The sequence below is a fragment of the Entelurus aequoreus genome, linkage group LG05 (genome assembly GCF_033978785.1).
Source record: "Entelurus aequoreus isolate RoL-2023_Sb linkage group LG05, RoL_Eaeq_v1.1, whole genome shotgun sequence".
Classification (NCBI taxonomy): domain Eukaryota; kingdom Metazoa; phylum Chordata; class Actinopteri; order Syngnathiformes; family Syngnathidae; genus Entelurus; species Entelurus aequoreus.
This window is the reverse complement of record NC_084735.1, coordinates 64,704,457-64,725,853: the sequence shown is the minus strand read 5'-3', so window position 1 is coordinate 64,725,853 and position 21,397 is coordinate 64,704,457. Positions and strand designations below refer to the sequence as shown.

The 21,397-nt window shown below is 38.0% G+C and overlaps 1 pseudogene; it reads right to left on the bottom strand.

Annotated features, from left to right (window-relative positions):
• Window positions 1-21,397, bottom strand: part of LOC133650892 (neurexin-2-like) — a 489,617-nt pseudogene that overhangs the window by 41,335 nt on the left and 426,885 nt on the right.

Genomic DNA, 21,397 nt, shown 5'->3' with positions numbered 1-21,397 from the left:
TTTCTCACCTTTTTTTGTAAGGGGCGCCGGAAGTTGCCAGACCTGTCAGCGATCCTGTTCTGTCTCCTTGTAATGTTTGTCTGCTCTTGAATGGGATTGTGCTGAAAATCGTAATTTCCCCTCTGGGCTAATTAAAGTATTTCTGATTCTGATTCTGATGTTGCTCCGCTCGGCTTCACGAACAGAGTTTAACTTTCTGGTGTTTGTGAAGAAGGGGCAGGATTTCAGAGCGTCTTTCACTGCAATGGTCTCACTGGGAGGCTCAGGTTCTCTCTGAACCTGAGCTTCTCGTCGAGAAGACAATTGGGTTGAGGGAGCAGTTTATCAATTCCATTTTTAGATCTCGGAGAGCAGTGCAAAATAGAGGACCCTTAAAGTTAAGACAATGTATATCTGTAAATGGAAAAAGGATACCACAGTTTTTCTTACTGTAACAAAATGGCAGCTCATTTGCCAGCATTTTACCGTTAAAAAAATAGTGGTATTGTTTCTCCATTATGCTGTAAAACCACCAGAATTTTACCATAAAATCTATCATTTTTAGAGTGTGCAATTTGATGGCTCAATTGCTTTGAATTGGTACTTCAAATGCATATTTGAGTATTTATTTGTATTTTAGCAACAAACAAAAAAAATGTTTGGAATGTATGATACCATAAAATGTGTTTCATATGCACATTCACCGAACCCTTCTTTAGTGAAAAATAAAATGTTTTTTTTTTTTCAAATTCAAGACAAAGTTATATGTTTTTTTACACGTGCACAAAATGAACTGTGCATGAACATCACCTTGTTCAAAGAACAAAACCAACACAGTGCATAAACTCACAACAAATTACACACCTGCAAATCAGTGTGACTTCTGCTGTTTCCATATCCATAATACGCCGATTGGGAGAAGTTTTTATTTACACGATGAGTCGGGTGTGTCTTGACCTACGCGGCGGAGGCTCCACCGAACCCCTGACATACCGAACCCCTAGGGTTCGATCGAACTCAGGTTAAGAACCACTGCATTAGAGAATAAGATATTGCTGAAAATGTAATTTTGTTGTATGTTTTAAGTGCAATGACAAGGTGCTATCCTATCTTATCCTATCCTATTATTAGATAGTATCACAATTTAATAGATATTTTCTCTGCAAAAATGGAAAGAATGAATACATTTTGTGAAAAAAGATTAAGAACCTTATTGACGTCTATTATTTCCAGGCTTTCGCGGGCCACATTAAATTGATGTGGCCGGCCAGAACTGGACTTTGGGCCTTGAGTGTTCTTTCATCAACCATACATATAAACATTGGCTTAGCATGCATTGGTACAAACCATAAATAATTTTATATGAAACCTGTTAAAAATGATAAAAATAGAACATTGAAAATAGAAAATAAAACATTAATATTTCAACTTTTGGAAGAGTCTTTATATCATATGTGTTCCTTACACGATGAGTCGGGTGTGTCTTGACCTACGCGGCGGAGGCTCCACCAACCCCTGACATACCGACATACTCATCGGGGCTAACGCTAAAGGCTAATCCTCAAAGAAGCGCTAATAAGGAGTCTGTTAAGATAGAACTAGCCAGTGCCAGGCTGGATAATCCCTGCACACATAGCAATTCTCTTAGAATAATATACAACTCACATAATGTTTTTTCTGCGTCAGAGGTGGACATGCATTTTACTGAGGTGGCAAACAATCTAAAAATTCCTGTCATATCAATTCCTAGATATGGTCGAAATTATTTAAAGTGCACTACGCATAATAAACGTAACATTATTAATATTGCTACTACGGATACTTTCAACAAAAACTCCTCAAAACAGCCCACTACCTATAATATGGGCTTTTTAAACATAAGATCATTGTCTTCCAAAACGTTATTAGTTAATGAAGTCATTAGAGACAACAAACTTGATGTCGTTGGTCTAGCCGAGACCTGGCTCAAACCAGACGAATTTTTTGCGCTGGGTGAGGCGTCTCCTCCTGGCTGTACGGGAACGCATATTGCCCGTCCCATTAGAAGGGGTGGGGGTGTTGCACTAATATACAACAAAAACTTTAGCCTTACCTCGGACCTAAATAATAAATATAACTCGTTTGAGGTGCTTACTATGAGGTTTGTCACACCGCTGCCTCTGCACCTGGCTGTCATCTACCGCCCCCCAGGGCCCTATTCCGACTTTATCAATGAATTTTCAGAGTTCGTTGCTGATCTAGTGACGCACGCCGACAATATAATCATAATGGGAGACTTTAACATCCATATGAATACCCCATCGGACCCTCCATTCGTGGCGCTCCAGACTATAATTGATAGCTGCGGTCTTACACAAATAATAAATGAACCCACGCATCGCAACGGTAATACGATAGATCTAGTGCTTGTCAGGGGTGTCACCACCTCCAAAGTTACGATACTCCTGTACACTAAAGTAATGTCCGATCATTACCTCATAAAATTTGAAGTTCTGACTCATTGTCAACAAACTAATAATAATAATAATAACTACTATAGCAGCCGCAACATTAATGCTACCACAACGACGACTCTTACTGACTTATTGCCTTCGGTAATGGCACCATTCCCAAATTATGTGGGCTCTATTGATATCCTCACTAACAACTTTAACGACGCCCTGCGCGACACCATTGATAGTGTAGCACCGCTAAAGCTAAAAAGGGCCCCTAAAAGGTGTACCCCATGGTTTACAGAAGAAACTAAAGCCCAGAAATTATCATGTAGAAGGCTGGAACGCAAATGGCGTGCGACTAAACTTGAGGTTTTCTATCAAGCATGGAGTGATAGTTTAATAACTTATAAACGCATGCTTACCTCAGCTAAAGCTAAATATTACTCAAATCTCATCCACCTCAACAAAAATGATCCTAAATTTTTGTTTAGTACAGTAGCATTGCTAACCCAACAAGGGACTCCTCCCAGTAGCTCCACCCACTCAGCAGATGACTTTATGAATTTCTTTAATAAGAAAATTGAAGTCATTAGAAAAGAGATTAAAGACAATGCATCTCAGCTACAACTGGGTTCTATTAACACAGATACGACTGTATATACGACAGACACTGCCCTCCAAAATAGTTTCTCTCTCTTTGATGAAATAACATTGGAGGAATTGTTAAAATGTGTAAATGGGACAAAACAAACAACATGTTTACTTGACCCAATTCCTGGGAAACTTATCAAGGAGCTTTTTGTATTATTAGGTCCATCAGTGTTAAATATTATAAACTTATCACTTTCCTCTGGCACTGTTCCCCTAGCATTCAAAAAAGCGGTTATTCATCCTCTACTCAAAAGACCTAACCTCGATCCTGACCTCATGGTAAACTACCGACCGGTGTCCCACCTTCCGTTTATCTCGAAAATCCTCGAAAAAATTGTCGCACAGCAGCTAAATGAACACTTAGCGTCTAACAATCTCTGTGAAGCTATTCAATCCGGATTCAGGGCAAATCACTCTACGGAGACAGCCCTCGCAAAAATGACTAATGATCTATTGCTAACGATGGATTCTGATGCGTCATCTATGTTGCTGCTTCTTGATCTTAGCGCCGCTTTCGATACTGTTGATCATAATATTTTATTAGAGCGTATCAAAACGCGTATTGGGATGTCAGACTTAGCCTTGTCTTGGTTTAACTCTTATCTTACTGACAGGATGCAGTGTGTCTCCCATAACAATGTGACCTCGGACTATGTTAAGGTAACGTGCGGAGTTCCCCAGGGTTCGGTTCTTGGCCCTGCACTCTTTAGTATTTACATGCTGCCGCTAGGTGACATCATACGCAAATACGGTGTTAGCTTTCACTGTTATGCTGATGACACTCAACTCTACATGCCCCTAAAGCTGACCAACACGCCGGATTGTAGTCAGCTGGAGGCGTGTCTTAATAAAATTAAACAATGGATGTCCGCTAACTTTTTGCAACTCAACGCTAAGAAAACGGAAATGCTGATTATCGGTCCTGCTCAACACCGACATCTATTTAATAATACCACCTTAACATTTGACAACCAAACAATTAAACAAGGCGACTCAGTAAAGAATCTGGGTATTATCTTCGACCCAACTCTCTCGTTTGAGTCACACATTAAGAGTGTTACTAAAACGGCCTTCTTTCATCTCTGTAATATCGCTAAAATTCGTTCCATTTTGTCCACAAATGATGCTGAGATCATTATCCATGCGTTCGTTACATCTCGTCTCGATTATTGTAACGTTTTATTTTCGGGCCTCCGTATGTCTAGCATTAAAAGATTACAGATGGTACAAAATGCGGCTGCTAGACTTTTGACAAAAACAAGAAAGTTTGATCATATTACGCCTATACTGGCTCACTTGCACTGGCTTCCTGTGCACCTAAGATGCGACTTTAAGGTTTTACTACTTACGTATAAAATACTACACAGTCAAGCTCCTGCCTATCTTGCCGATTGTATTGTACCATATGTCCCGGCAAGAAATCTGCGTTCAAAGAACTCCGGCTTATTAGTGATTCCCAGAGCCCAAAAAAAGTCTGCGGGCTATAGAGCGTTTTCTATTCGGGATCCAATACTATGGAATGCCCTCCCAGTAAAAGTTAGAGATGCTACCTCTATAGAAACATTTAAGTCTCATCTTAAAACTCATTTGTATACTCTAGCCTTTAAATAGACTCCCTTTTTAGACCAGTTGATCTGCCGTTTCTTCTTTTCTTTTCTACTCTGCTCCCAACCCGGGGTGGACCGCTAGCCTGTTCATCGGATGGGGACATCTCTACGCTGCTGACCCGTCTCCGCTCGGGATGGTTCCTGCTGGCCCCACCATGGACTGGACTTTCGCTGATGTGTTGGACTTTCACAATATTATGTCAGACCCACTCGACATCCATTGCTTTCGGTCTCCCCTAGGGGTGGGGGGGGGGGGGGGTTACCCACATATGCGGTCCTCTCCAAGGTTTCTCATAGTCATTCACATTGACGTCCCACTGGGGTGAGTTTTACTTGCCCGTATGTGGGCTCTGTACCGAGGATGTCGTTGTGGCTTGTACAGCCCTTTGAGACACTTGTGATTTAGGGCTATATAAATAAACATTGATTGATTGATTGATTGATTCCTTTGATTGTGAGATGACTAATGACAGAAAGTTTCGAGAGCCTCTAAAGGAGTTGGAATGTATCTGAGTGTTATGTGAGAGGAGCCCAAAAAGAGCCATCTCACCCTGTGAACTCCTTCTCTGTCTGAGCATTTAATAATGTGTCAATGTGTCAAGCTGTCTGAGCACAGCAAGTTGTCAGCCATGAAGGAAAAAAAATTACAAGCTGTAAGCTGTGCATGTCGCTGAGGAAAGACTTACTGGTAATTCCAGGCAAAAAAACAACATATATACGCTTGCAAAACATCAAAGTGAGAACATCACATCAAATGCAACCCTTTCAACTCTGGTCCACAGCTATCTGAGGATATCATTGAGAATTACCCCACTCATACCCATTGGTAAAACACAGAGCATAGAAGTGTGAAGGGGATAAAATAACAACATCCAATATTAAAAATATGCACTGGACTGAACAACACATTAAGCAGCTGTGAGTTTAATTAATACACCACTCACAGACATTTGACAGCTCTCTCCTCTGCTTTCCATCACAGCACATCTGTCCTGCGGCTACGTACTAAAAAGGCTGATTTCCCTCCAGAACAGACACACTTGATGACAGCTGCTGAGGTGTCGCTTCTTTTGCCAACAGACGCACCGCTTTATCACGAGAGAAAGCTCGCTTCTTTGTCGCTTTTCTTCTTGTTCATATGTGTAATAAACACCGGTGATAAGGTTATGCAATGCAACTTGTTTGTATTAGTTGTTTTGCAGTAATATTTCATTGTGCAGTTGACAGTGTAGACTATTGAGACTGCTATTGATGTGTCAATATACATATTTTGCCTCAATCACTAGTTTTCCATGTTTTTCTTTACATTACCCTAAAAAAAACAACATCAACTTTTTTCCTTTGTAGGCTTGTGCATGACATTTGGATTTGGATAAAGATGCAAAACCATTATTTCAGTTGATTTTACATGACTTATTTCATTAATTTGTTTGACAGTTTGCAATGCACACTCCCGGGGTGCAACATTTCAATATCAAAATACACACCTTACATTTCATTACACTTTGGGCCTGACCTACTAAGATCCATATACCAAGTGCCAAACAGCATGTGCAAACTATAACACTTTGCGTGTAGTACCTGCATTATGTGCCCATGGAAACACTCATTTCCATCCATATTCATGTTACTATGCTTTTCAACCTGTGTGCAATGGTGTTGATTTAACAGCACTCATATTTAATCTGTGAATCCTTTTCTACAAGAATTGCGATGTATAGACAACAGAAACAATATTTAGCGAGCTGACACTTTGCAGGGAGGCAATGAACCATCACAACAGCGCAGTGCGTTCGTGCGTCTGGAATGATCCAAATGCAAGAAAATGCATATTGCAAAATGTTTTTTAATATAGTAGATATATTATAATATATTTCCTAAATTAAAAAAAAACAACTAACAGCATTAAAAAAACGGCAGCAAACACCAAAACTTGGAATGGGAATCGAAAACCGGTTCTGATCCAGAACCGGTTCCCAGTGTATCAATTCCTTGTAATCGCTTGCCATTTTGTCTAGCAGTTCTTCCGGATTTTGAACAAGGTTAAATACAGTTTCCCGTATAACACAATGAGAATGATATATTGCTCAATTATTCTACCTTATTTCAATTATTGTGCAGAAATATGGGGAAATACATATCACAGCAACATAGGGGCGGCATGGCATAGTGGGTAGAGCGCCCGTGTCAGAAACCTGAGGGTTGCAGGTTCGCTCCCCGCCTCTTACCATGCCGTTGTGTCCTTGGGCAGGACACTTCACCCTTGCCCCCGGTGCCACTCACACCGGTGAATGAATGTTGAATGAATGATAGGTGGTGGTCGGAGGGGCCGTAGGCGCAAATTGGCAGCCACGCTTCCGTCAGTCTACCCCAGGGCAGCTGTGGCTACGAAAGTAGCTTACCACCACCAGGTGTAAATGAATGATGGGTTTTTAACATGTAAAGCGACTTTGGGTACTTAGAAAAGCGCTATATAAATCCCAGGTATTATTATTATTATAATGCCTTTATTTCTTTCACAGAAAAGAGCAATTCGTATAATTTGTAAAGTAAGATATAGAGACCACACAAATCCACTCTTCATTGGGTCAGGATTATTAAAACTAGGAGACATTGTAGAATTGCATACTCTATTAGTGATGTTCAAAGCTAGAAATAAAGTTCTTCCGAAGGACTTACAAAAGTTATTTGTGTTCACGTCTGAAGATGGGAACCACAGAAGGCCGTATGATTTTAAACATCCAAGAGTGCGAACAAATTTGAAGCAAATGTGCTTGTCTGTTGCTGGTGTGAAAGCATGGAATTCTCTAGACAAAGACTTAAAAAGTTGCAAGAATATCTTTGAATTTAAAAAGAGTTACAAAAAGAGACAACTGGAATTATATCAAACTGATTTTTGATTTTGATTGGACGTGTCATTTTGAAAATGCTTAAACGAAAATTTTAAGTATTTTAGAGTTCGGGTGTTGGTGGAGGGAACAGTGATAAAGTCATCTAAATAATTTGTGTTAAAAAGGGGGCAGATAAATATAAGAATAGTATTCTTCCATCTGCTCCTTTCTGATCATGGAAATGTATAAGAAACAAAAAAACAACGAAAGTGTCAACTGTATATGGCTTGTATATATGCATTTTCATGAAAGGAATAAAAAGAAATGATGAAATGATGATGGATTGGAAATGACGTCATTATGCAACGTGCGTAGTGATGTCAGCAAGATGGCGTGTTCACGGGCGGAGAAAGCGCATCGACGTTTGCCAACATTTTACTAATACGCAGCTTTGGCTTCCAAACATTTGATCGCTTGCCCGTACGTGCGTGCCGCTATGTGCATGTCACGTACGTAACTTTGGGGAAATATATGTGCTGTATGAACTTTACGGAGGTGAACGGTACTTTGGGCTGTGGGATTAAGTGTGTTGTGCGGGTGTTTGAGTTGTATTGGTGGGTTATATGGACGGGAGGGGGGAGGTGTTTGTTATGCGGATTAATTTGTGGCATATTAAATATAAGCCTGGTTGTGTTGTGGCTAATAGAGTATATATATGTCTTGTGTTTATTTACTGTTTTAGTCATTCCCAGCTGAATATCAGGTCCCACTGACCTCTCACAGCATCTTCCCTATCTGAATCCTTCACTCTCACTTTCCTCATCCACAAATCTTTCATCCTCGCTCAAATTAATGGGGTAATCGTCGCTTTCTCGGTCCGAATCGCTCTCGCTGCTGGTGGCCATGATTGTAAACAATGTGCAGATGTGAGGAGCTCCACAACCTGTGACGTCACGCTACTTCCGGTACAGGCAAGGCTTTTTTATCAGCGACCAAAAGTTGCAAACTTTATCGTCGATGTTCTCTACTAAATCCTTTCAGCAAAAATATGGCAATATCGCAAAATGATCAAGTATGACACATAGAATGGACCTGCTATCCCCGTTTAAATAAGAAAATCTCATTTTAGTAGGCCTTAAATGAATGCCTTCTCATTTAGATGAACATGAGGAGACATTTTCTGACCGGTTTGGAGGGGGGCAGTAACGGCTCCTGTTCACGTCTGCCGCAAGTTTTCACGGCGGCAGGGAAGTGTACCACTCGGCCAGGTACAAGGAATGTCACCGAGCAGTGACTAAGTTTGTGGTCGAAAGCTTACACCAATTTGCCACATAGATGCTCCTTCGGTAGGTGAATGTTTCAATTGTATTAAGAGAAAGGTTGCATATTTTCCTCCAAGTACATTTTCGCTCAGTCATTATGTTATACAGGTGGAACTCATAAACTTAGAATATAAGGCCATTCATGTCAGCAATTCAAATTCAAATGTGAAACTAATATGTGATATTAACTCATTACATGCAGAATGACATATGTCAAGCCTTTATGTATTATAATTTTGATGATCATAGCTTACAGTTTTAAAAAAATAAAGATTTTAATTTTAAGGTTTTCATAAACTGTAAGCAATAAACATCAAACATTATATCAAAATAAGGTTCAAAACATCTAATGTTGCATGCCATGAGCCCATGTCATCATATTAGTTTCACCTTTTAACTCTAAACAAACCTTTGCACAACATACTGCACGGTATAGTTTCTAGGTAGATGACAAAGATTCTTTAAAGTTTTAAAAAGGCTACAAAAAATTAACATTCTTGTGTAATGTATACATGTTTTCTTTTGTTAAATTCTCCAAAATAAAAAAATAAAAATCTATTTTCAAAAGTTTTTTTCTATGCTATGTGCCTCTTAAGACCTCACTGTTGGCTTTGTAAGGTCATGTTTGCACTAAAATAAACAAAATTGATGCTAATCCATCTGTTTGTTATCTTTTTTCCCCAAATAAGAACCAATAAGAGAACCGATAAAGAACCGAATTGTTATACACAATGGAAAGTGAAATCGGAACCGGAAAAATCTTTTCAATTCCAATCCCTAACCAAAACACATCAATTTAATTTGTTTTAATCAGCCTCTTAATTCATCCAGCAACTATAAAAGCATAAAAAAGATATTGCTGAATAAACGATAGGCCTAATATTTAGTTATTTCTGTCATTCCAAATATGTTGACACGGACATAGGCCAGAGAATTATCTGTCCATCGTCTGTCTTTGCTGCGTGATCACCACTTTTCTCACAGCCGTGTGTGTAACTGGGCCAGTTTGCACGAAGATGACAAACGTGCTGAATAAAGACGCAAAATAGTGCCCACAGAACTGTTTCAGCCTTGATAAATCGCATCGCACGTGCTGAATAAATCATATTTGCATCTCTGTATGTATTGTGGGATCTCTTTAGGTATTGTGAGCATGCTGATGATCAGCCAATATTCTGTATATTCATGAAGACAGACTTGCACATTTTCCCTCCTTATTTTGCTCACTTAAAGGGGCTGTTTGCAACATTTACACAGATGCCTAGAGGGTACTAACTTTCCAATGTGTTTTAAGTCTTATATCCCGCCCGTTTTCCAGGACGTATCTATGTACACGTACACGCATTTTAGCTATAGGTGTTGTTAGCTATTAATACCGATTTGGATAGTTTGCGTGAGCTGTCATTGAATGTATATTCTACCATAACAACATCATGGCTGCAAATTGTTTGTTGCTTCTCTTGGACAGCTTTTGTATGTGTTGAGACGGATGGAGTGACCGTCTTGAACAACAATAATTTTTTTCGGACAGGTAAACATTTTTTTTTGTACATTCTGTTAGACGGAAGCACACAAAGTCAACATCTTAATGTATCCTATTGTAATTGTATACATGTTTCAAATAAACTAAGACCATAATCAATATAATTTTTCTTGCCTCATAAATGCTTCGGTACATTTAGGGGAACATGAACTCCAGCATGTACTTGGATATACTGAAGCAGAGAATGATACCCTCTTCTGGGATCTTGGCTCAAATAGCAGTTTTCCAACATGATGATGAGTCCAAACACACCTCCAAGATGACAAGTGTCTTGCTGAGGAAGCTGGAGGTGATGGCGTGGTCAAGTATGCCTGCACACAGTTCTGGATGTCTCTGAACGCTGTGTTTTGCAATCTTTTTTTTTTTTTTTTTAACAATGTGCCATTCGTGATGTCATAGATTGATGAATGTACTTATGGAGGCATTTCTAGTCTGGCCAATGGTTGTCTGTCTCTGCAGAGGTAGAAAAGGATGGATGGGGATGTATATCACATCACATATGCAGTATTCACATAACAGTATATACATATATACACACAAATATGTCAATATATATATATATATATATATATATATATATATATATATATATATATATATATATATATATATATATATATATATATATATATATACATATATATAAATACAATATATATATATATATATATATATAATATATATATATATATATATATATATATATATATATATATTTATATTTATATATAAAACGATTAAAATATTTAATCGCGATAATCGCAGTTTGTCCATAATTAACTCAAAATTTGTGATTAATATATGTATACAGAAATATATACAAATATACACACAAATACATATATATATATATATATATATATATATATATATATATATATATATATATATATATATATATATATATATATATATATATATATATATATATATATATACACTACCGTTCAAAAGTTTGGGGTCACCCAAACAATTTTGTGGAATAGCCTTCATTTCTAAGAACAAGAATAGACTGTCGAGTTTCAGATGAAAGTTCTCTTTTTCTGGCCATTTTGAGCGTTTAATTGACCCCACAAATGTGATGCTCCAGAAACTCAATCTGCTCAAAGGAAGGTCAGTTTTGTAGCTTCTGTAATGAGCTAAACTGTTTTCAAATGTGTGAACATGATTGCACAAGGGTTTTCTAATCATCAATTAGGCTTCTGAGCCAATGAGCAAACACATTGTACCATTAGAACACTGGAGTGATAGTTGCTGGAAATGGGCCAAAAATATAAAAAAAAGATATTGCACCAAAAAACAGACATTTGCAGCTAGAATAGTCATTTACCACATTAGCAATGTACAGAGTATATTTCTTTAAAGTTAAGACTAGTTTAAAGTTATCTTCATTGAAAAGTACAGTGCTTTTCCTTCAAAAATAAGGGCATTTCAATGTGACCCCAAACTTTTGAACGGTAGTGTATATATATATGTATATATAAGGGGTGTCAAAGTTATATATATATATATATATATATATATATATATATATATATATATATATATATATATATATATATATATATATATATATATATATATATACACATATATATATATGTATATACACATATATATATATATATATATATATATATATATATATATATATATATATATATATATATATATATATATATATATATTTATATATATATATATATATATATATATATATATATATATACACATCAGTGACGTGCAGTCAGGGGAGGCAGGTGAGGCGGGGCCTCACGTGCCATCATGGAAAGAAAAAAAATGTAAAAAGAAAAAAAAAAAATTTAATTGTTATATGTATCCAGTGATTATACTATAAAGTGTTTTTCCATTTAACTGTACCAGTTTTAGATTATTTTTATTCAAAATCGCTGAATTGTCACATTTGCCGTTCAAATACTGAGAAGAGACTTGCGGGGAGTCACCAGCCAGTTGAGCCTCGCCATGGATTGCGCAATGACTCGGCTAACTGCTGGCCTGCTGTGCAGTGAAACCGTATTGCTATATGAATTATATTATACATTTCCATAGTTTAGTTAGCTGAGGTATATAATGTACAGTGTATTTTGTCAACAACTGTATGTGTGTAACGTATTTCTTGTGCTGAGCAATCATAAAACGGCTGTGAAGACGCACTGGGTGAGGCTCGCAGTAATCCCGCCTCCTGGTGGTAGAGGGAGCTAGTGATCCCAAAGATCATTCTTGCGACTACTCGGCTGCAGAATAAGTGACAACAAGCAGCAACAGTTAGCGATCGTTTATTTTTTCCTCTCGCCTGGACTTTTAACATGGAGGATTACATATCTAAAATAAAACAGTTTTCTAAACTGGACTTTCAATCGAAGCAGGAGGAAATAATTAAAGAAAGATCTCCATCGAGACAGAGATACTTATAAAACTGAAGAAAGATAAGGAAGACTTATATAAACAAGTTATCAATGCTTTTGTTCAGAAGGAGCTGCGCATGGACTTCATTTATAAGTAAAGGTAAGACCATAATAGCGTTTTTTTTTGTTATATGTGCTTTTTTGTGTGCCACAGTTTGTATGTGTAAAGTTAAAGTTAAGGTAAAGTACCAATAATTGTCACACACACTAGGTGTGGTGAAATTTGTCCTCTGCATTTGACCCATCCCCTTGCTCACCCCCTGGGAGGTGAGGGGAGCAGTGGGCAACAGTGGGCAGCAGCGGCGCAGCGCCCGGGAATAATTTTTGGTGATTTAACCCCCAATTCCAACCCTTGAGGCTGAGTGCCAAGCAGGGAAGAATGCTGGTATGAGCTTTTAAACATAACCCGTTAACTGCTGCCAATCAAATGGTGAATAAGATACTCTTTAGGGTTCATATGTTTGTAAATATGACTGTGATGAAGTCAGTGCCTCACCAGCCATGAACCTCACCGCACGTCACTGATACACATATACATATATATATATATATATATATATATATATATATATATATATATATATATATATATATATATATATATATATATATATATATATATATATATATACATAGCCACCGATTTAAATAATACATTCCACTTTTCTGCTGCTCCCTAATTTCCGTTCCGCATTTTCCAGCACACCTTCAACACATCCACAGGTCTGTGTCCTAACCGTTAAGACGGCCATGTTACCGGTAAAAATGTCAGCTGTCTCTGTGCGATATATAAAATGACTATATCGTGATATTCGAGTATATGTTCTCACGCAGTTGCTTTTAGCTGCTGGCATTACACGACAGGCTCTTCTCACTCTTTGTTGTCTCTGCTTCTCACAGACAGCAAGCGCACCTTCTTACACACGTCACATACTGTCACGTCATACGTCACATACTGTTACGTCATACGTCACATATGTATACGCCCTCTCCCAGCAGACAGGTAGCAGCATGGCTAACGTTAGCTGTGATGCTAGTGCAGCCGTGCGAGTGGTAATACGAATGAAGGAAGAATTAATTAATTCCCCCAAAAAACAGCAGGGGGTCCATCGTCTGGCGGTGGTTTGGCTTCAAGTGGAAATATGTCGAACAGACAACCGTAATTTGTCAAGTGTGGAGCAAAAGCGTTGCTATAAAAAGTAACATTACTGCTAATATGTAGCATCATTTGAAAAGTCCCCTGCTAGAGAATGAGGAGTGTTTGAAACTCCGCACGTCAACATCTCCGTTCGGTGCCACACGCCCACACCAAAATATCCACATATATATCGTGTATCGCGATATGGCCTTAAAATATCGCAATATAAAAAAAAAGGCCATATCGCCCAGCCCTAATTCAATGATGGCATTTCTGTTTGTCATGTATAATTTTGTCTATTTTGTGTTTATCCTTGAATAAACAGGTCAGTTTCTTGTTAACAACCATTGTGTATTATTCAAACTCACCTAATTCAGCTGGCTAGTTGTTATCAAAAGTACTAAAACCCTTTTCAACATGAATCTGACAACTAAGTAGGCTAAATAACTTTAAACTTTAATACATGCTCGGATAGGCCAGTATCGGCCAGTATCGGTATCGGATCGGAAGTGCAAAAACAACATCGGTATCGGATCGGAAGTGCAAAAATCTGGATCGGGACATCCCTAATATACACATATGTATATATATACATATGTATGTGTGGGAAAAAAATCACAAGACTATTTCATCTCTACAGGCCTGTTTCATGAGGGGTTTTCCTCAATCCTCAGGAGAAAATCTCCTGAGGATTGAGGAAAACCCCTCATGAAACAGGCCTGTAGAGATGAAATAGTCTTGTGATTTTTTCCCACACATACATATTACGCTCTACCACGGTATCGAGCACTATTTTTTGGATAATCTAATTAAGACATATACATACATATATACACACACACACACACATATATATATATATATATATATATATATATATATATATATATATATATATATATATATATATATATATATATATATATATATATATATATATACACATATGTATATATATACACACACACACACACATATATATATATATATATATATATATATATATATATATATATATATATATATATATATATATATATATATATATATATACAGTGGGGCAAAAAAGTATTTAGTCAGCCACCCATTGATTGTCAATGGGTGGCTGACTAAATACTTTTTTGCCCCACTGTATATACACACATATGTATATATATACACACACACACACACATATATATATATATATATATATATATATATATATATATATATATATATATATATATATATATATATATATATATATATATATATATATATATATATATAAACATATGTGTATATATATATATATACATACCTATATACAGGTATATATACTGTATATATATATATATATCCATCCATCCATTTTCTACCGCTTATTCCCTTCGGGTCGCGGGGGGTGCTGGAGCCTATCTCAGCTACACTCGGGCGGAAGGCGGGGTACACCCTGGACAAGTCGCCACCTCATCGCATATATATATATATATATATATATATATATATATATATATATATATATATATATATATATATATATATATATATATATATATATATATATATATATATATATATATATATATATATATACATACATATATATACAGACACACATTTATATATACACATACAGTATGTACAGTATATATATACATACTTCTGGGTAATCTCTTTCACCGTCACAAGCTACCTGCAGGCAAGGAAGCAGGGCGAAACTTTCTCACGACGTGCAGCAACAGAGCGACCAGTGCTGTGCCACTCGGGCGGGCAGTAGCCCTTGAGTGCCCGGTATAATAGTAAATTCCGGCGTCGCAAAGTGTCTATGTTGGTGTGGCTCGTTTCTAGCCTAGATCCAAGTTGCACTGCAGCCGGGCTAGGCTCGCCTTCAGCCGTGGCCCAGGTTAGCATGGGTCCGAAGCCAAGGAGAGCGGTTAGCCCCCCTGAGGACGACATGGAAGAAATTAAGAAATCTCTTGAGTTCTTGTCGGCTGATGTCGCAACAATTGCTGACCAGCAAAAGAAAATTGTGGATCTGATGGGTGACATTCAGTCACTCAAAAGACTGAACACGGAGAAAGACAAAGCTATAAAAGTTTTGGAATGTCGCGTGAAGCAGTACTCCCGCATGAACAACAAGATCGTCAGCGGACTGAAGACCAAACATCGGTCATACGCCAGTGTGGCAGCCCGGGAGAACGGCCCCGCAGGGCGGGAGGGAGTTCAATCTGAGTCGGAGGCGGAATCGTCGGAGCAGCAGGTGGTCAGCTTTTTGGGGAGCAGGAGGATGTCCGTGGACAGGAGCGACATTGAAGCCTGTCACACCCTGCCTACGAGAACCAAAGGAGCGACACCAGCGATTATCATTCGCTTCACCAATAGAAAGAACAAGATCGCGATCCTAAAACAGGGTCGCAAATTAAAAGGAACGGAGGTGTACATTAACGAACACCTCACCAAAAGGAATGGTGAGATCGCCAGGCGCGCACAAATCCTGAGGAAGCAAAGCAAAATTCAGTCTACATGGATTGCTAGCTGTAAAGTGTTTATCAAGCTGAATGGTACGACCCCAGAAGAGGAGAAAGTCATGGTCATCAACGACATCAGTGATTTGGACAAATTCGATGTCTGAGGAACTATCTGCGGCGAGGTAAGACCCCTGTGTCTACTCATGGACACTTTTCACACACACATATTGACTGTCATTCATTGTTTCCCTTTTTTATTCTTTATTTTTATTTTTTGCTTCAGTTGCAGATGTCATGCCTATGTACTGGTTGGGTGTTGTTATATATGTCTACCTGTACGGCTTTTTATGCCTCAAAGCAGGCCTACACTACTGTGTTTCTCGCCTGTCCTGGTTGTCTGTTGAACAAAAGATGCATTGTAGTCTCCTTATGTTCTTTAGAACTACCATTTTAGATCAATCACCAGATTACTTTTACAAACAGTTTTTAAAATCAACTAACACACATATTCATGACACTAGGAATGCCAGCAATGGCTATTTGGCACTTTCTGCTCCCAGGACCAATCTCCTCAAACATACAGTCATGTATAGATGTATATCATTCTGGAATGGGTTGCCATCTCACATTAATCTCTCACAAAGTAAATTGTCATTCAAGACAGCTTTGAAGATACACCTATTGCAGCTGCCCACATGACGTGAATTTTTAATACTGGTTTTAACTAGCTTTTTTATCTTATGTTGTATTTTCCCATTGTATAATGTTTGGTAATGCATGTATTCTTTGTTTTTTAATTTTGTATGCTCCTATATGGACCCCAGGAAGACTAGCAGTCGCCTTGGCGTCAGCTAATGAGGATCCGTTCAATAAATAATAACAATAAACAATACATACATATATATATATATATATACACATGTATATATATTGTTGGAAGCAGATCAGAATCATATCCATATTTAAGTGTTACTTCTTTCTAAACTCCTATAGTCATATAAAGAATAGCTAGTATTCTTCCTTCTTTTGAGTCTCATAGTAAGGTGTCGGCCTTCTAGATTGGAATGTGTCAGAGTAGAGATAACTCGGAGTATTCTAAACAAAGGGAGTGGGGGCGAGAGACAGAGGGAAGATCACGGGACTTCCGGGGGTTTGAGGGGAGACCGAGCTAGACCGGGCGAGGGAACGCTGGTGTGCGAGATTGGTCTCACGTTTGTCCTCTAAGCTTGGAGAATAAACCACAAATACCAACTACTGCCTGTTGATTGAATATAAACATCAGCTTATTGCCATAAAAAGAATCTGGGAGAGACTAGCAATTTAAATTCCCCATTGGAGGAATGCTGGTCAACGCAACAATATATATATATATATATATATATATATATATATATATATATATATATATATATATATATATATACATATATATATATATATATATATATATATATATATATATATATATATATATATATATATACATACATATATACACACACATACATATCTACACATATGTATATTATTATATATACATACATATATATACATACATATATATACATACACATATATATATATATATATATATATATATATATATATATATATAATATATATATATATATATATATATATATAGAGAGAGAGAGAGAGAGAGAGAGAGAGAGAGAGAGAGAGTAAGAGAGAGAGAGAGAGAGAGAGAGAGAGAGAGAGAGAGAGAGAGAGAGAGAGAGAGAGAGAGAGAGAGATACCTACCTGTATATATAGCCTAAACCCCGGTCAAATTCATTTCATGTCGCCCGAGTAAAACATTTTGGAAACCCCTGCTCTAGATTGTCCTTCTGTTCACATGCTTTTGTTGTCCTTGCTGCCCCTCCCTGGTGAAGTTGTTTGGGAGATGTCCAATCAAACGAAAGTAACACACACGTGCAGTCGATACTATGTGTGTATGTGTTTGCAAAGATAAAAACACAGAGTGTATTTATTGTGTTGTGTCCTTGAAGGGAATTAAGTGAACAGGCAGTGAGACTCCCTGTAAATTCCACTCTCCTTTAAGGTGAAAAATTGTTCCTTTGCAACTACCTACAGGAGATGCTTCGATTAGGGAATTTCATGTTTTAATGTTATTACAACATTTATAACCACAAGTGTGTTCATATTCACTCTGAGGAATTCACATAATGACCAGTTCTGAACACTATTCCAAAATCAGGATGAATAACGTCAACCTTGCAGAGAAATTATTCCTTTCAAACACTCACTATGTGCAGCTGAAGATAGTCTCCGAGCCCGTGGGTGCTCTCCACCCGCACTAAGATGGCGTCTTTCTGCAGGCTGCTGAAGCCCATGGCCAGTCGGTCGGCTCGGGTGCTAGGCCGCTCGTTAGGGGCCCAGGTGAACGTGATGAGAGCGCCTCCTTTCCGAAGATGTACGTGGTTCCCGCTGCAGGGTGAAAAATACAGACGTGTAAACACTTTTTTTCCCCTTTAACATGATGGCTTTGTGTGCTTCCGTCTAACATGCCGGAGGACATCTCACTGTCCATTTCTTGCAAAAACAAAAGCATAATACAGAAGCTGGCTCAAGAAATGAAAAAAAACCTGTGCTTCTCTTTTTCTTTGAATATGATTAAAATTTACAAATTCATATCTTATTTATAGGTGTTAATTTTTTACATTTACAGATCATGCTGACAGGCTGGAATACATTTAGACAAATTAAGCGCCTTTGAATTTAATGCCACACCTCTAAAGCTTGTTAATTAGATATACATAGTGGTGATGAAATCGGCTTATGGTGTCAAAACGGCATCATCTTTTGTTTACTTGCACACATATAATTTCCCTATTGTGGGATAAATAAAGTCTATCCCATCTTTCTATTTGAGTGCAGCTCTGTGCAGACGTCTTCGTCTACCTTTGTGTTGGAAACGAGCCAGCTATTTTGACATTGCAGCTACTTTAATGAGGGAGTTTGTGCAACTTCATATTATTTTGCAATTGTCTTTTGAATATTTTCAGACAATGTGTAAAATTTGGAGTTCAAACAATCATCACTTCAGTTCCAAGAACATCTCAATGATAAAATACACAAGAGGAATATTTTGCTTAAAAATGTTTTTGGTGTGTTTTTTATGATGCCGTGATGCAGTGGTGCAGTGATGTCATTGAGGAAATATGTGACCATAAAACCAGAAATGGAACTCACTGCAACATAGGACAAAGTCTGGCTGCTCTGTATAATATGAGTAATTGCATTAGTTACATACTGTACATTAATTTGAACAACTTAAAATAAATATATATATCACACAGCACTTATTAGTCTACACATACCTCTAAAAGGTGACAGTAGCGCTCTGCAAACCCCGTCTTGTTGTTTCCATCAGGCAGTAGGGTTTACTTTACTATGGTTTTATTTAGTTTTAATATTCACTTAACACTATATCAACAATATATAGGGTATTGATTGATTGATTGATTGATTGAGACTTTTATTAGTAGGTTGCACAGTGAAGTACATATTCCGTACAATTGACCACTAAATGGTAACACCCGAATACGTTTTTCAACTTGTTTAAGTCGGGGTCCACTTAAATTGATTCATGATACAGATATATACTATCATATATACTATCATCATAATACAGTTATCACACAAGATAATCACATTGAATTATTTACATTATTTACAATCAGGGTGTGGAGGGGGGGGGGTGGGTAGGATATGGACAGCAAGTAGTGGACATAGAGAGAGAGAGAGAGAGAGAGAGAGAGAGAGAGAGAGAGAGAGAGAGAGAGAGCGAGAGAGAGAGAGAGAGAGAGAGAGAGAGAGAGAGAGAGAGATCAGAAGGCATAAGAAAAAGTATCTGCATTTGATTGTTTACATTTGATTGTTAGCAATCCGGGGATGGTGTTAGTTTAGGGTTGTAGCTGCCTGGAGGTGAACTTTTATTGCGGTTTTGAAGGAGGATAGAGATGCCCTTTATTTTATACCTGTTGGGAGCGCATTCCACATTGATGTGGCATAGAAAAAGAATGAGTTAAGACCTTTGTTAGTTCGGAATTTGGGTTTAATGTGGTTAGTGGAGCTCCCCCTGGTGTTGTGGTTATGGCGGTCATTTACGTTAAGGAAGTAGCTTGACATGTACTTCGGTATCAGGGAGGTGTAGTGGATTTTATAGACTAGGCTCAGTGCAAGTTGTTTAACTCTGTCATCCACCTTGAGCCAGCCCACTTTAGAGAAGTGGGTAGGAGTGAGGTGGGATCTGGGGTGGAGGTCTAGAAGTAACCTGACTAGCTTGTTCTGAGATGTTTGGAGTTTAGATTTGAGGGTTTTGGAGGTGCTAGGGTATCAGGAGGTGCATGCGTAATCGAAAAAGGGTTGAACGAGAGTTCCCGCCAGAATCCTCATGGTGCTTTTGTTGACCAGAGAGGAGATTCTGTAGAGAAATCTCGTTCGTTGGTTAACCTTTCTGATTACCTTGGTTGCCATTTTATCACAGGAAAGGTTAGCCTCTAGAATGGAACCTAGGTAGGTGACCTCATATTTCCTGGTGATAACAATGTCACCCACTTTTATAGTGAAGTCATTGACTTTCTTAAGGTTGATGTGGGACCCAAACAGGATGGATTCCGTTTTACCCAAGTGTATAGATAGCTTGTTGTCAGCGAGCCAGGTGCAAGTTCTACAGAGCTCAGCACTGAGGATTTTCTCCACCTGTGACTTGTCCTTGTCGGATACCAGCAGGGCAGACTCATCCACAAACAAAAACAATTCACAGTCGCATGCCGATGACATGTCATTTATGTATATTAGGAACAGTAAAGGTCCCAATATACTGCCTTGGGGGACTCCACAGCTCACCGAGAGGGGGGGGGGGCACGGTGCCGTTCACCTCTACCACCTGCTCCCTCCCCTCCAAGTAAGATTGCATCCAGCTCCATGAGGTTTTGTTAAATCCGATTGCTCTGAGCTTATCCAACAGTATAGCGTGGTTAACGGTG